At 55.1% G+C, this 16,722-nt stretch overlaps 1 protein-coding gene across 3 annotated transcripts in view; it reads left to right on the top strand.

Annotated features, from left to right (window-relative positions):
* Window positions 1-714: 714 nt before the first annotated feature.
* Window positions 715-16,722, top strand: part of COQ8A (coenzyme Q8A) — a 40,674-nt gene continuing 24,666 nt past the window's right edge. For 2 of the 3 annotated variants that reach the window (XM_064594453.1, XM_045877608.3), the window contains exon 1: window positions 752-875. The gene's annotated coding sequence lies outside the window, so the exon portion shown is untranslated. Of the gene's footprint in view, window positions 876-16,722 lie in introns of all 3 variants that reach the window. The other variant, XM_045877609.2, reaches the window with a different exon arrangement.

Genomic DNA, 16,722 nt, shown 5'->3' with positions numbered 1-16,722 from the left:
GGCAGCATGGAGGTCCCAGGTGCACCGGTCTGGGGGTCGGCGCGGGTAGGGCTGACCAGATGGGTTCAGGCAGAATGGGAGAGAAGGAAGTAGAGAAAATGAATACAGGTAATGCTTCCATGAATTTTGCTGAAAATGGAAGCAGATAGATGGGGATGGGGCAAAGGGTGAGAGGTAGCTCATTGGTTTTGCATGCTGGTGGAAAAAAACTAAGTGCCGTCTCTGTGTCATTAGGAAGAATTTTGGAAATCTCAGGGGGATTATTGGAGCATCGTGCTTCTCACCCGAATGCCCCAGGCACTGGCGTCTTGGGTTACTGCGGCGTAGGCATACACGTTCGCATGTATGCACACACACATTTCAGGATATACTAATATCTAGAGGGCAGGGCGGGAGGCAAGAAAGGCCCCGTGAGCCCCAGCCGGAGCGGAGAGCTGACAGAGGGTTCGTCCCGGGGCACACACTACCCCCCCGCCCTGGTCCCGTCCCCGTCCCCGCGCCCCCTCCCTCCGCCCGTGTTTCCCAACTAGGGCAAAGGGCAGCGCGGAGGGAAGGGCGGGAGGGGCTTCCCCCGCCCCACCCCGCGGGCGCTGGACGGCCTCCCATTGGCTCCCCTCGCTCCGCCCTCGGTCCCCATTGGCAGCGGCGCGAGCGCACAGGCCGAGCGCTCTGCTCCGCACCGCCCAGCGTGTGGCCGGCCCGGCGGTGCGGCCAATGGGAGCTCCCACGAGGCGGGGCGGGGCCGCGGACGCCGGGAGCCCGGGCACGGGTGAGTAGGTAAACAGATCCGGGGCGCGTGGGGCGCCGGCGCTGCGGCTGGCGAGCGCGCGCAGGCGGCGCGAAGGTGACCGCGGAGCTCTGCTTCCGGCCGCAGGGTAAGGCTGCGGCGCGTCGGCCGCCGCGCGCTCCGGGGGCACAGCCGGGCTTGCCTTCCACCCGCGCGCGCCCTTCCCGCGTCGCGCTCCTGGGTGGCGGCTTCCCCGTGGCAGTTCCGCCAGCCCCGGGCCCAACTCCGCCCGCTGCGCCTGCCTCCCCGGGGCGCCCGCCCGGCCTCCTCCCCCTCCCGGCTGTCTCAGGGTCTTCGCTCCCAGACCCTCCACGCTGTGTGCAGGGGTTCTGCGTGCCGCTGGCTGCAGGCTCCGGTCACAACTTGGACTCCCGTGGCCCGACCCCGCTGTCGGATTTCTTAGGTGGGGGTTTGGGGTGTACTTGGGAAAGGGGGCCCTTCTTGCTCCTTTCATCCGTTAGCTTTTCCTGGGTCCGTCCTCCTGCTTCTCCAGGCCCTGGGGGCCCAGGGAGAGGTTTGGGCTAAATTGCCTGAGCTGCTGCCTGTCCCTAGTCCCAGCCCCCTACCACACGCAGTCTGCCCGTGGGCCTCGGGGACCGGGAATGCTGCCAGGGCAGGTCTGGGTGCTGGGGCTCTCCACGTGGCTGAGAGGTGCCAGCCTCCTGAAGGGCTAGAGGCTCTCCACTGGCCGGGCACAGCCCATTGGAACACATGTCGTGCTCACTGGGGCCTTCGGTGTGCGTGACGGAAGACGCAAGAGCCGGGCCTGCCAAGCCTAAGTGGTTGCCAGAGGATCTGAGCATGCATGATACCAGCCTGCCAGTTGTCCTCCTGTGGACGGACAGGTCATCCTGGTAGGAGGTCCTTTCTCCTGAGACGAGGGGGTGCTCTAGGTTCACAGGAGCAGCATCGTTAAGATTCTGGCAATGGCTCAGGGTATTTTGTTCAGCCTTGCAAATAAGGCAGGCAGTGCAGGGTTATTAGAATTTTTGGCTTAACCTTGGGCACCTCAAAGGAAAAGTGACCCGGATGGTGTGAGCACTTCCCTGTGTGTCTCCTGAGATAGGGCTTTCCAGTTTTCAGACTTTTGACGTTTGGGCTGGACAGTTCTTTGCTGTGGGAGGGTGACCCGTGCGTTGTAGGATGGAGAGCAGCATCTGTGGCCTCTGTCTACTAGATGCTGGAAGCAGCCCCCCACCCCAACACACACACTAGTGTGACAACCAAAAATTTCTCCAGACGTTGCCGAATGTCTCCTAAGTGGCAAAATCGCCTTGGTTGAGAACCATTGAGCCTCTAAGAAGAGTCTTTTTGTGCTGCCAGAAAGGCGTTCTGGGACCTGCCCATGAGTAGTTGAGAGGTTTAGGCAAAGGGTAGTGCTGTGCCCCCATCCTAAACCAGGGAGAGAAGCTGTATAGATGGGATTCCAAAGGGACCCCACCTCCACACCTGGAGGGACAGGAGAGCGATAGGAGGTAAACTCATGGGCATTTACTTTGCCTGCTGGATGCAGGGCAGTGATTGGCTGGGTCCAGAATGCAAAAGAAGGAGAAGGCTGGTGGTTTCTATCTTTGAGACTTTGCAAGAGGGTTGGGGATATGCATGTGAAATAACCGTGGGACAGTTTTTAAATAGTGACCAAACAAGTTCAAGCTTCCAAACCCTGGCAGAAAGGCCAACTCCATTATCCACAAGGTGATGCTTTAGTCATCTTCTGTGTCTTGTGATGTGGAAAGGGGCCGGCCCTGAGTGTGCAGAGTAAGTGGCTGCATTTCAAGCCTATGTGTGGGGATGTCTACACTTGCTGTGTGCCCCTCCATGAGAGCGTGCAACACGGGGACACGTTTCATTTGTAAAGTGCCTCTATGGTCGATGGAAGCATCATTGTCAAAGATGCAGAGAAAGATGCTTTACTTCTGAGTGTAGGTTTTTTTGCCTTTACTATAACCTGGAATTTATGTCCCAAAGTTCTAAGTACCGAATCGATGGGGATGCAGAACAGCTGAAAAACAGTGATTATTGCATAGAGCAGGGAAGAATATCCCAAGCCTCTCCCTCCCATGAATTCCCCTGTCTTGTTCATTAATCCTGTGGGTATGTATCAGGATTTTCCTGTAACATTCCTTGGTCGGTTAGGTGGTCTTCTGGGTGCCCTTTGTTGCCATTAGAAAAGGATCCGGACAGAGAGGTCACTTCTCCTTTCTCAAAAAGAAGTTTAGAGAAGTCCAAACTTGGCAGGATAATTTTCCGCCAAGAGCCATGGACACTGAGTCATTATCTTTGTCAGTTGAAACAAGAGCTGTGTGCAAAATTAGACAGGAATATTTAGATAGAACGTTGTCTTGATCTGACAGTGGCATCTGGAAATAGTTCGTGTATTCCTGCCGAATAACGGCCAGGAACTTGGAGCCAGTGGAAGGGAGAGAGTGGTGTGGGGAGCTCAAGGGCCCGTGTCTTCAAGAGTGGCGCCTCTGGGACGGGGGAAGTCTGCAGACTCTGAGACAGGGCCAGGACCCTGGGTGCAGGACGTGAGAGGGGGCTTCTGCCCGCACTTTGCAAAGCTGAGTGGGTACCCACTGGTCTGTCCGTAAGCATGTTGTTCCTTGTGGGGTTCCAGGCTCCTGAGCCCTTGACCTCTTGCTTTGAGGTCAGGGGCCCACAGAGTATTTAAAGTTGGAAATGACCCTGAAAATGTCTTTTTATTCTTCATACTTGGGAGTGATTTATTTTCAGTGGGTGGAAAAGATTCATGAGAGAGCCAAGTGTTTTTCGCTCAGATTGACAAGTCAGGGTATTGTAGAATAGTGACTGTGCTCTTGTCCCAAGAGCCCTAGACGTGTGTGTGTGTGTGTGTGTGTGTGTGTTTTAATATCCTCCTATCCCATCTGGCCTGGGGCAGAGGGGCTACATTTGGTCCAAACCTGGAAAATCCTTGTGTACCCTGAGGGTCAGTGCCCCTCCACATCCTGCCCCTGAGGAAAAGCCCACTCTGGAATCATAGGCGGATCTGGTTTTTTACTCCTCATTGAACAACTACGGATGGATTGACTGCATCAGGCATGGCATTGGGAATATTGAAATGAACAGCACTTCGGTCCCTGAACTCGGGGAACTTGTAGTAAGGGGGGTGTGCAGATTCCACCTCAGGGCCCTCAGTGTGGTTTGGACTAGGGGCTCTGGGTGCAAACTGTGAAGGCTTCTTGGAGGAGGAGCGTTGGGGGGGCGCTCTGAGGATGAGCAGGATTTCAGCAGGAAGAGGCAGGAGTTGGGGGTGGGGGGGCGGGGTCAGTGGTGAGTGCTTCACAGACTCCTTGTGGCAAAGGACTGGGTTTTATTTTTTCCCAGTTTGTTGCAGAGCAGTGTGTTTGCAAAGCACAGTAAACATGGCATGGCGATGCTAAATTGCTGTGGAAGTTTCTAGGCGCTCACTCCTGGGGGATGTTAGCAGTCTAGGGACCACCATGTGCTCTGCCGTTAATGGTTTGGGTGAGTTTGGGTGAGGCAGAGCAGTGCTTCCACACATTTTCTCTCAGCACTGGGGTCAGGAGCCAGGAGGGATTGGCTCTGTATTCCTGGCAATTTTCAGCTGAATTTCGTTCAGGCCAGCTCATGAGTCCAGCTGCAGCCCAGAGGGCCCCCAGAGAGAGACAGAGAGACAGAGAGAGACAGAGCGAGCGTGAGCTCCCTGCCCTGATAAAGTGCACAGTCCGGGCCAGACTATGCAGGACCCACAGCGGGTACCGGCCCTCTGCTGTGGGGACCCAGCATGGAGCACAAGCTGCTTCTGCTGGAGAAAGGCTGGGAGGCGAATGCTTGCTGGGGCCTGAAAGATGGGTGCTTTTCCCCGGGAGAGAAGTGCAGGGAGGCTGAGGCCCAGTGGGGGCAAAGGTCTGGTGGCCAGTGGGCGTTGCCATGGGGAGGGTGCCATGGTGGGCTGGTGTGTGCTGAGCAGATGGAAGGCAGGTCAGGGTGGCCAGGCAGGGAGCCAGTGAGGCAGTTTGTGAGAAGTGAGGGTGGCCTGTGTCTCAGGTGGTGGATGGCGGGGAAGGGGGCAGACAAGGGGAGGTGGAATGTGAGGCATAGATTCAAGAGAATAGAAATCTGTGCAGGTAGAGGGTCTAGATTCAGTGGCTGGTTGGATACTAGGGGCTGAGTTTTCTAGTTTTGGGGAGGAGCTGGTTTGGGGGAAGATGGTGATGTTAGTTCTAGACATGAAGGGGTTGAGGTACCTCTGGGACTCACCTCCTCTTTTTATTAAGATGTAATTTGCATGTGGTAGAGTCACCCTGTCTAGTAGGTGGTTGTGCAGTTTGAGAAATGTGTAAGGTCTCGGGGCGCCTGGGTGGCTCGGTTGGGCAGCGGGCTCTGGATTTCAGCTCAGGTCATGATCTCGGGGTCCTGGGATTGAGCCCCGCATCAGGCTCTGTGCTCAGCGTGAGTCTGCGTGAGATTCTCTCTCTCCCTCTGCAACCCCCCCTTCGTGTGCATGTACGTGCTCTCTCTCAAATAAGTAAATCTAAAAAAAAAACCAAAAACAAACGCATATGGTCACCTAACCATTACTACAGTCGAGGTGTAGAACAGTCCTGTTACAGACACGTTCCCCATGCCCGTTCATTGGTGGTGTGGGACTTTGAGGGGTGCTGTGGTGTGTCTGGAACTGGGTTGGTTGTAGAACTGCCTTAGCAGTTGAGAGGGCCTGCCTAGGCTGAGAGCAGGGATGCGCAGGGAACGGAGGACCAGTCAGCGGGGGGATTTTTATATTTGGCACAGGAAGGCTGAGAGAAGGTTTGTGGATGTGAGAGGGATGGTTTTCCTGGAAGGAGAGAGTGAAGGCACAGCTGGGTGGGGAGAGTCCTAGTGGAGGAGGGGGGAGGAGCTGGGATGGGAGGGGTAGGCGGGATCTGAGGACTCTGAGATGTGGGCTTGGGGGTGGGGGTGGGGTAACACAGCACATTGCCTCTGGGGGGAGCAAGGAGGCAGCTGTAGAATGAGTGAGCCCCTTCCCCCCGCCCCCTCCGCTGGATGGGAGGGACTGGGTGGGCTGGGTGTGCTTGAAGAGAAAGCCAGGGGAGTGTCCTGTTGTGTCCTCCTGACTGCCAGGTCCTGCCCCTGCCCGCCACTGAGGAGCTAGCTCTTCCTGGTGGGTGAGTGAATGTGCGTGTGTGAATATGTGTGAGTGCATGTGAGTGCAAGTGCGTTTGTGAGTCCATGAGTGTGCCACTTTGAGTGCAAGTGAACAAGTGTGTGCATGTTTGCATGGGTGAGTGCGAGTACATGAGTTGTGTGTGATTACGAGGGTGTGAGTGTGAGTACACAGGAGTGCATGGGTATGTGAGTGCGAGAGCAGGTGAGTATGCAAGCATGAGTGTGTGAGAGCGTGAATGCTTAAGTGTGTGCGCTGGTGGGTGTGCATGTGTGTGAGTACAAGCGTGTGAGTGGGCATGAGTATGTGAGTGTGGTGTGAGTGCGAGTGCACGAGTGTGTGCACATGTGGGTGTGTGTGAGTGCGAGTACTGAGTGTATGGGGGTGTGAGTGTGGTGAGTGGTGTGAGTGCAAGTGCATGCATGTGTGCACGAGCATGTGTGTAAGTGTGGCAGAGGGGCAGGGAGGTGGGTTTCCCAGAGGCCTGTGTCCTGAGACCAAGGCTGCCCCTCCCCCCCCGGGGGAAAGCAGGGTCTGTCTCTCCGCACTTGGTCTCTACAGTGCCTGGAAGGGGCAATGCTCGGTTCTTTAGAGCATCGTTCTTTCCAGACCCTGTGAGCTCTCTGTGTTCAGAACAGCCCTGGACATGCTCCCAGGTCGGCCTCCTGTGCTCCAGGGATGAATGGGTCCTAGTCTCTGGGAGGTGGAGACCATCGTGGGCAGTTACCCCATTCTGTACAGGAGGAGATGAGGAAGCGCAGGCCTGAGGAGGAGAACAGGTGTGCCTGAGATCACATGTGGCGGCTGTCCCTTGGGGGGGTCTCACCATCCACCCTCCCCTATCCATCTTCTCCCGTCCGCCGTCCCCACACTGCTCCCGTCAGGAGACTAGGTCTGGTGATGATGTCCTGCCATCGGCGGGACTGGATGCGAGGTCGTGGGGACTATTCACACACACACAACTCTTCAGGTGAGGTCCAGAGCCTCTTAGCACAGGGGGTGCTGCTATGCTGTGGTGGTAGCTGTGTGTGTGGGGTGGGTCTCAGGGTGGTCTTGGACAGGACCCTGGATTCTGGGTTCTAGATGTCAGGGCTCCGTCAGTTAGTGAGTACCCTGGGTTCAGTTCTGGAGGTAGCCCCCGTGGGGAAGAGAGAACGGGGTAAGAGAGGCCCCCTCTCCAGGAGCTCACTGCGCAGTAAGGGGGACGGGACAGCTACACAGAGTCACACAGGCCATCTGGAGGCGACCTCAGGCCATCAAGAGATGCAGGAGTTTGGAGGAAGATGAGGGTGGTCACTCGGCAGGGTGTACCATTCCGTCAGGGTGGGTAGGATTTGGGCAGAGGAAGTGGTATTCCAGGGGGAGGAGGCACATGGAAGTAGGAAAACCTCTGGGTGTGTGTGTGTGTGTGTGCATCGAGGGAAGTCCATTCTGGCAGAAGCACTAGGGCATGGGGCGGGGGTGACAGTGTCCCTGCTGATCCTCTTCCCATTTCTGTCCCTGAGTATGGTTGTCCGTCGAGACCCTTGTCTGGGCAAGGTCCCTACTTTAAAAAGGACCGGGGTTTGCATGCACCTGTGCCAGTATCCCTGCCTGGGCTGCGTGTGGTATTCGGAGGGGCAGCTAATAAAGATTGGTGCTGGGTGTTGGTGTGGCGATCTGAGGACCACATACCCAGCATCCCCTTCTGGCTTACGCACATCCCGAGGTGGCCTTCAGTGTGGGGCTCCTGCTTCTTTCTGCCATTTGTGTCTGAGACAAGAACCAAGCCTGGCCATGAGGGGCTAGGCTTGCTGGTGCTGGGAAGCTGATGCTTAGTGCAGGTAACTTGAGAGCTTTCCAGAAGGGGCAGTCTGGCCAGATGGCCTTTGAGAACCCTGCCAGCTCCAGAATTTCTATGACTCATGATTTCTGCAACCAGGTGGACACACTTTTCAGGGCATGAACCTTGCCGTGTCTCCAGGAGACTGTTGATTTAAAGTGTTGATTTACTCCAAATCAAAACCTCAATGAGATAACACCTCACAGCAGTCAGAATGGCTAAAATTAACAAGTCAGGAAACGACAGATGTTGGCGGGGATGCGGAGAAAGGGGAACCCTCCTACACTGTTGGTGGGAATGCAAGCTGGTGCAGCCACTCTGGAAAACAGTATGGAGGTTCCTCAAAAAGTTGAAAATAGAGCTACCATACGATCCAGCAATTGCACTACTGGGTATTTACCCCAAAGATACAAATGCAGGGATCCGAAGGGGTATGTGCACCCCGATGTTTATAGCAGCAATGTCCACAATAGACAAACTATGGAAAGAGCCAAGATGTCCATCGACAGATGAATGGATAAAGAAGATGTGGTATATATATACAATGGAATATTATGCAGCCATCAAAAGGAATGAAATCTTGCCATTTGCAACGACGTGGATAGAACTGGAGAGTGTTATGCTGAGCGAAATAAGTCAATCAGAGAAAGACATGTATCATATGACCTCACTGATATGAGGAATTCTCAATCTCAGGAAACAAACTGAGGGTTGCTGGAGTGGGGGGTGGGGTGGGAGGGATGGGGTGGCTGGGTGATAGACATTGGGGAGGGTATGTGCTATGGTGAGCTCTGTGAAGTGTGCAAGACTGTTGAATCACAGATCTGTACCTCTGAAGCAAATAATACATTATATGTTAAAAAAAAAAAAAAGAAGATAGCAGGAAGGGAAGAATGAAGGGGGGGAAATTGGAGGGGGAGACGAACCATGAGAGACTGTGGACTCTGAAAAACAAACAGGGTTCTAGAGGGGAGGGGGGTGGGAGGATGGGTTAGCCTGGTGATGGGTATTGAGGAGGGCACGTTCTGCATGGAGCACTGGGTGTTACGCACAAACAATGAATCATGGAACACTACATCTAAAACTAATGATGTAATGTATGGGGACTAACATAACAATAAAAAAATTTAAAAAAAAACTAATGATGTAATGTATGGTGATTAACATAACATAATAAAAAAAATAAAATGTTGATTTACTGATGTGGGGGCAGATTTCTTAGCTGCTTTTCTCTCAGCCTCCTGGGCAGCAAGGAAAGGGCCGGAGCCTGCGGTCAGGCCAGGGTGGAAGGGCCAGCACCTGATGTCTTTGGGACTTTTGGGAGATTTCTCCTCCTTGCTGAGCTCTCTCCCCCCAGTGAACGGGGATGGCACCTGTTGTGGGAGGGCAGGGGAGTCGTGTAAAGTGACAAGCACACAGACGGGACTGTAAATGGTTGCAGCTTGTGACTAATATGGTTGCACTGGAGTAGTAAATGTGAAATGCAAGTGTTTTGAAAGATGAAGAGGGTGAAAGCTGATGAAAAGCATTTTGAGAGTGGGGGCTCTTCCGTGGACTCAGTGGCACCCAGACTGTGTATCAGACTCTCAGGAGTGGTTTGGATGTTGAACTGAGCCGTGGAAGGCATGGGACATGTTGATCCTGAGAGCTGGTGGGACTCTGTCGTCAGGAACAGGAATGTGTTTTGAGCTGGATCTGGGGTAGTCCAGCCCCAGGCACAGCACCTGACACGTGGTTGGCACCCAGGGCTGTTTGTGGGGTGCCTGAACTAATTATGTTAGAAGAATGATCTGGAAATTATTCTAGAATACAGCCCGCCCCTCTTCCCAACCCAGCGATTTGCCTTTTAATTTATTTTTTTAAGATTTTATTTATTTATTTATTTGTCAGAGAGAAAGAGAGAGAGAGAGAGAGCATAAGCAGGGCGAGCGGCAGGCAGAGGGAGAGGCAGGCTCCGGAGTCCGATGCGGGGCTCCATCCCAGGGCCCTGAGCTGAAGGCAGACGCTTAACTGACTGAGCCACCCAGGCACCCTGCGATTTGCCTTTTAAAAAATGGCCCCTGTATTCGTTTCCTGTGGCTGCTCTGACAAATTACCACAAACCCAGCGGCTTGAAACACTGCAGATTTACTATTCGACAGTTCTAGAGGTCAGGAGCCGGAGGTGGGACGTCAGCAGGGCCTGTCCTTTCTGGAGGCTCCAGGGCAGAAGTGACCCTCGCTTTCCTGGCCTCCAGGGGGCGGCCTGCCTCCCAGGGCTGTGGGTCCTGCCCTCACCTGCCTGACACCTGCACCGCAGCCTCTGCTTCTGTTACACCTCCTGCCGACCCGGACCTGCCCGCCTCCTCCCATATGGACCCCGGGATGAATTGGGCCCATCTTGATAATCCCATCATCTTTTTTTTTTTTTTTTTTAAGATTTTATTTATTTGACAGAGAGATAGAGCACAAGTAGGCAGAGCGGCAGGCAGGGGGAGAGGGAGAAGCAGGCTTCCCGCTGAGCGGGGAGCCCGATGCAGGACTCGATCCCAGGACCTTGGGATCATGACCTGAGCTGAAGGCAGACGCTTAACGACTGAGACACCCAGGCGCCAGATAATCCCATCATCTTAAGGATCTTTGCCTGAATCCCATGTGCAAAGCCCCCTCTGCCACAGAAGCTGACATCGTCACTTGTTGCAGGGCTCAGAGCATGGACATGTCTGTGAGGTCATGACCCAGCCTGCCACATTTCAACACAACCCTTTAAATACTTGATTTCACTTTAAAGGAAACTTCTCGGGGCGCCTGGGTGGCTCAGTCGTTAAGCGTCTGCCTTCGGCTCAGGTCATGATCCCAGGGTCCTGGGATCGAGCCCCGCATCGGGCTCCCTGCTCGGCGGGAAGCCTGCTTTTCCCTCTCCTGCTCCCCCTGCTTGTGTTCCCTCTCTCGCTGTGTCTCTCTCTGTCAAATAAATAAATAAAATCTTAAAAAAAAAAAAAAAATAAAGGAAACTTCTCGACCACAGCGCCAGGGTCCCCACCCAGGGTCCTGTCCACCTTCCTGGGTGACAGTGCAGTGACACTGGTCGTTCATGTGGTCACGATCAGTCTGGGTGTCGGTGGGGAAGGAGTCGGGGGGTCGGAGACGGGAGCCTCCCACAAGGGCTTGGAGTTGGGCTGGAGAGAAGAGGCGTGTGTGTGCCGGAGACGTGCAGGTCAGGATCTGGTCGACCTGGAAGATGAGGGCAGCGAGGGAAGACTCCCCGAGAGCTAAGAGTCAGCTCAAGTCCTCGAGTAAATGTGGTGTGTCCGTACATTTCAGGTACTTCGCCTCTCCTTCTTAGATTGGACGTCCTAACAGTTTATGCCGTGATCTCCAGGTGAGAATCAGGTTATAGGGTTGTTCAGGAGCAGGCCTGCAGTGGCCGGCTGGTCAGGGCAGAGCTGACTCCCAGGCCGTGAGGCTGGCCTCAACGCACACAGGGCTCCCCTGTCTGCAAGTCGGGTGAGGTGCAGTTGAGATGTGCAGAAGCCCAGGGCCGGGCTTGCTTGCCGTGGCTTGGTGCTCACTCGGTGCTCACTCGGCACTGGTGTGAGTAGAGGCTGGATGGGAGGCCCGGGTCCTCACTGTGACACCTCCAGCCTCAGGCCCAGGAGCTTGGGCATCTCGTGTTGACCCTTTAGACAGCTAAGAGCCATTTAGCAGGGGGTTAGCATGATGAAGTGGATTGGGGAAGATTATTCTGGTGGTAGAGTGTGCCGTGGCCTGCAGAGAGGTCATCATGGGGATCAGAGACCCCCTCCCCCCTCCCCGAACTGCCCGTTCCTCCCATAAAATACCAGTGAAGGCTTCCTGTTTTCTCCTCTGGGAGTGGCATTGGCTGTGGTAAGGATCACCAGCGGATGTTTCTTTCTAGCCTCCAAGCGGGCCCCCTGGCACCACAGCATCAACAAACCACATGGTCCCCGGGAGAGGGCGAGACTGCCCTCCCTGAGTCCGACGTGGTACTGTACCCAGCCTGAGCACTCGGATATAAATAAGTGGGATTGTCTACACCATGTAATTCGTGAACCCTCTAGTCTCCCTGAGGCTGAACCTCCTTCCAGAGCGTCTCTGCTCACAGTGATGAACGCTTACTGTGTGCTAGTCCCTCGGGGCCCTGAGTGCTACTGTATGGATTACCTGACCCACTCCTGTGGGGAAACTGAGGCACAAAGAGACACTTCGGTGACTTTAGTTCAGCAGCAGAGTCAGGATTTGAACCCGGGGTGCCTGGCTCCGGAGCATCTTGATGAGATAAGCACTGTTTTTAGGTTTTAAGCAGAAAACTTTGGGGAGTTTTTTTTATTTATTTTTTTGAAAGAATTTTATTTATTTGACAGAGAGCACAAGCAGAGGGAGAGACAGGGAGAAGCAGGCTCCCTGCTGAGCAAAGAGCCCCATGTGGGACTTGATCCCAGGACCCTGGGATCATGACCCGGGCCACCCAGGCGTCCCTGGGGAGTTTTTAGTCAGAAAATGAAATTGTTGTCAGGACCCCATGCTTGGCAGGTGGGCATTTATTTATTTATTTTTTTTTTAAAGATTTTATTTATTTATTTGAGACAGAATGAGAGAGACAGAGAGCACATGAGAGGGGGGAGGGTCAGAGGGAGAAGCAACTCCCTGCCGAGCAGGGAGCCCGATGCGGGACTCCATCCAGGGACTCCAGGATCATGACCTGAGCCGAAGGCAGTCGCTTAACCAACTGAGCCACCCAGGCGCCCAGCAGGTGGGCATTTAAAAGGCCCCTTTGTAGTCAGTCCCGTTTGCTCACCAGAAGGAGGAGGGGCCGCTCAGGATCCCCTATGCCCCTCCTGCCCCCCTCCCCCCGTGCTCCGGAGCCCTGGGCATCCTTGGGGCGGGGGGAGCTTCTCCTGCTTCTGTGAGCCACCCATCCCCCAGCCTGGTGCCCATCTGGGGGCAACACTCTGGGAAGCCTAAGACTGTCTTAATCTCCCAGCAGGCGGGGAGTGGAGGCTTACCGTCTAAGGTACCCGAACAGTCTTCAGCTTGTTTTCTCCTCTTACCTGTCTGGCTCCTGAGCTGATAGACTCAAGTCCTTCCTGGCTCCAGTTCTTACAAGCTGTGTGACTTTGGCCAAGTTATGGAACCTCTCTGTGCCTTAGTACCTTCATTTCAAACATGGACATAGTAACAGCACCTAGCTTATAAGAATAATTGGGGGAACACTTAGCTCACAGCCTTGGCAGACAATAAAGTCTCAGGAAGTAACAGCAGCTGTGGTTAGTGCCCTGCAGCTTGGAGACATCTGGGGACGCGGTGAGACTCACTGGAGGAGAGTGTCCGAGTGTCTGCTGCCCAGCAAGCCCTTGTGTGTGTTAGCACACGAGTGTGCGCTTCTCACCAGCTCCGAGAAAGAGCCCTCAGGTCTGGAAGCAGCTTCCGAGGGAACAGGACATCCTCAGCCTGCAAGATGCCCCGAGGCCCTGAGGCTGGCTCCTTTCTTCACCATGCAGGACTCTGCTGGCAAAGGGGACTTCCTGGTCGACGTGCAGTCTGGGGGGTTCTGGGGGTGACTGGCAGCTGTGGGGACTGCAGAGCCCTAATGGACGGGAAGGTGACTCTCCAGGCCCGGCTGCTGGTATCGGATGACAGGGGCTGTTTGTCTCTGTCTCTTCCTGGTCCTTCCTCGTGTATTCAGTTGCCAGCACATGAGGCTGTTTCTGAAGCCGCTGGCAAGACGCTGGGGGGCCCTCACCGGCCCGAGGCCTGGAGCCCCTGCGAGAGTCCAGTGCTGGCCCCTGGGCATGATTTGGAAGGCCAAGGCGAAGGGCACAGCCACAGAAGTTCATGGATTTGGGTCCCGAGGTTTGAGTCTCTCTGACTTACACCTCTGGTGTTTCCTTTTACTTAGAGTAGAAGGAAAGAAGAAAAATTTTAAGCACCGTAAAGGAACTTTTCAGGGCCCATGCAGGCTGGAAATTGAGAATGTTCCAGCCCAAAGTAAAGCTTATTCTTAGCTGGGAGGGGGGCAGAAGGTCACAGGCACCCCCACCCTGGGGCCTCCGGAAAAGGACATTTAACAGCCCTGTGGGAAGTGACAGTCCTGAGGGCCTGTGGTGGTCCTGTGGCTCCTTGTCTTTAAGCTCATTCATTTCTTTTCTAGCTTCTTGAGGCAGTAACAGGAAAAGAAAGGGCAGGTGGAGGGTTTCCACTGATGGGCCCATCCAGGCTTTGGGGAAGCGCAGCACTCTGCTCCCTTTCCCCCTCGTCCTCCAGAACAGGGGATCTCGAGGTGGGGTTCCAGCGTGAGCAGCGGCAGCACCTGGGAATGTGTGAGTCGGGCGGGTTTCCAGGCCCACCCCAGACCTACAGACCCAGAGCCTGAAGGCGGGCCCAGCAGTCTGGGCTTCCACAAACCTCCTGGGGGACTCTGCTGCCCACTAAAGCATGGGCACCCTGCCTCCTACCAGGCCTCCCAGGGGCCTCTGATTCCGAATCTAGATTAAAGCTGTAAGCAGGTGTGAGCCCGTCCCAGCTTTCTCAAGCCTTCAAGGGAGCAGCTGAGTTCATTCTGTTTCCTGAGTATTTATGACCCGCCTGCTGTGTGTTGAGCATGAAGCTTGGCATTGGAAACACGGAGAGGGGGAAGACAGGTGTGGTCCTTGCCCTGCTCTGGCTGACAGCCCCTTGGGGGAGGAGACAGTGACTCAGGCAGATTTACAGCAGGCACTGCTACACGGGGGGAAGGACAGGCTGGGGGGCGGTGGTGGGAAGTGCGTGCGTGGGTTTTTGGGGTGGGACATGTTGGAGGAGGGTGTCCCAGAAGAGGTGGTGTTTGGGCCAGGAGCTGGGGGGTGGGGGAAGAAAGTGTGATCCTCTGCTGAGGCTGGCGGGAGAGCTGGGCTGGCCTGACTGGGACACAGTGAGTGGAGGGAACAAGGAGAGGAACTGGGGTGCAGGGAGGCCAGGTCACTAGAGTCCTTTCAGCCCCTTAGGAACCTCAGAGAGCTCAGGAAGCTCGGAGTGGTTTGGGAGTGGGGGCCAGGGACTAGGGGCAGGCAGGCTAGCTAGGGCCTGGGGAAGTCATCCTGCTAGGAGTGGCCAGGGAGTCAGCGGAGGTGAGGACGGGTTTGAGAGAAGTGGGTGGTGGCCCCATTCCTCAGGATGGGGAGCCCGGGAGGGAAGCGTGGGGGTGGTGAGGGCCATTTGATGCCAGTGGGACTTGGGGGTGACGTGTGGGGCAAATGGCTGGATGAAACTTCACACACTCCCCAAGCCAAAGAGCTTTCTGTGCAGCTTCCTTTGGGGTCCTTCGCCCAGCCATCCTGAGGCTTTGGGGCTGCTCAGGAAATAGAGCTACCCGGCTTTGGTCAGACGGGGCTGCTTGGTCACTCCACGATTTAGAGCCATGAAGGGGATCCAACCCTGGCTTGCTGTTCCCCGGAGCGGAGAGACGAGTGACAGATGGTGAGCTCATGTCCTGAAAGCCCGGGGAAGGTCAGAGAGTGAGGAGTCAGTAGGAGCATTCTCGGAGCTTGGGGACTGTTTTCCAGCCTCTGTACCTGGGAGTGCTAAGCTGGGTCGATTCCTGTTCTCTCTCTCTCTCTCTTTCTCTCTCTCTCTCTCTCTCTCTCTCTCGATAAGCTCTTTATTTACATCCTTTATAGAGGTTTAGCATGTTAGGACCAGAAAAGGGGAGCCACCCAAAGCCCTCTCCTACTGGAGTGGGATGAACTGGAGAGTGATGCACTTAGTCGCATAGACTGCAGCCCTGGTAGAGCTGGACCCCATGTCCCTGCTCCTAGGACTCTTTTCTGGGGGTCCGCAGCCTCCTCTGCACCTGACCCTCGTGTGTCAGCCCCCGTTGGCCTCTGGCTCTCTCCCTGGTGTCTGATCCAGTATAGAAGTGTCTGCATGGCACCACAGCTGTGGGTGCCCAGGGGCCTGCAGGGACTAGCCTAGAGCACCGGGAGGAGACCTTCCGAACAAGTGATGCATCTCTGAATGCCTTTTTGTTTTGGTGCTAGTCCCTAGTAGGCACTCCCAACGGGAGTGCTGCCCCCACTCACATCTCTTTGTTCACCCAGCACTTTTGGCTGTCCCCTTCTCAGGGGAGAGTGGTGGCACCAGGGCCTTCTGGGGCTCAGGGCTCACCTACCAAGTAGGCAGAGAGCCGGGCGCTCAGTTGCTCTGCTCCTTTTGGGCGGGGTCCGAAAACCTGCTCAGCGGCCAGTGGGAGGGGGTGCAGTGGGGAGAGGGGTCGAATACTTGTAGATACTTATAGTTGAATCCTGGTGCAGATCAGGTTTTGTTTTTTAAACAGTTTATTTTAGAGAGAACCACTAGGGGTGTGGGGTGGGGGTGGCAGAGGGAGAGGGAATCCCAAGCAGGCTCCATGCCCATCGCGATGCTCAATGTGGGGCTTGATCCCAGGACCCTGGGATCATGACCTGAGCCAGAGGCAGACGCTTCACCCACTGAGCCACCCAGGCGCCCTGGGGCTTTTGCTTTATTTATTTAAGATCTTGATGAAACGCCTCCTCCTATAGCTGTGTGCCTGGTTCTAGTGCACTCCTGCAGGGGGTTTGCCGCAAATTTCAGGGTAGCTGAATTCTGAGTTCCGTTGGGATTCTGGTGCCTCAGATCCGTGAGACCCACTTTTTGAAAACCAAAGGGGAGAAAAGTTTTGGAAAGGTAGTGCCTTCTGTCTGTCCTTCCTCTTCCTGATGCCCCTTGAGGGTAGACACACCTTTGCAAAAAAAAAAAAAAAAAGTACCTGGTGTTGATTAGGTGTGAACGGCTGACTTTGCACTGAGTGGAGCAGCGTCAAAGTGGGGCAGGCCTGGGTATCCACGTGTGAATCTGCTCACAAATGACTGAGTGTTGATTCGTAGCATCTGTTGATTTGAGGAAAGCAGGTTTTGCCTCACAGCGAGCAGGAAGGTGGGATCTCTGTGATGTTATTTCCACTTGGATGGGG

Source organism: Mirounga angustirostris, unplaced genomic scaffold, assembly GCF_029215605.1.
Source record: "Mirounga angustirostris isolate CCGP_5_RB_7025 unplaced genomic scaffold, mMirAng1.0.hap1 SCAF_6, whole genome shotgun sequence".
Lineage (NCBI taxonomy): Eukaryota > Metazoa > Chordata > Mammalia > Carnivora > Phocidae > Mirounga > Mirounga angustirostris.
This window is presented reverse-complemented; position numbering and strand designations above follow the sequence as displayed.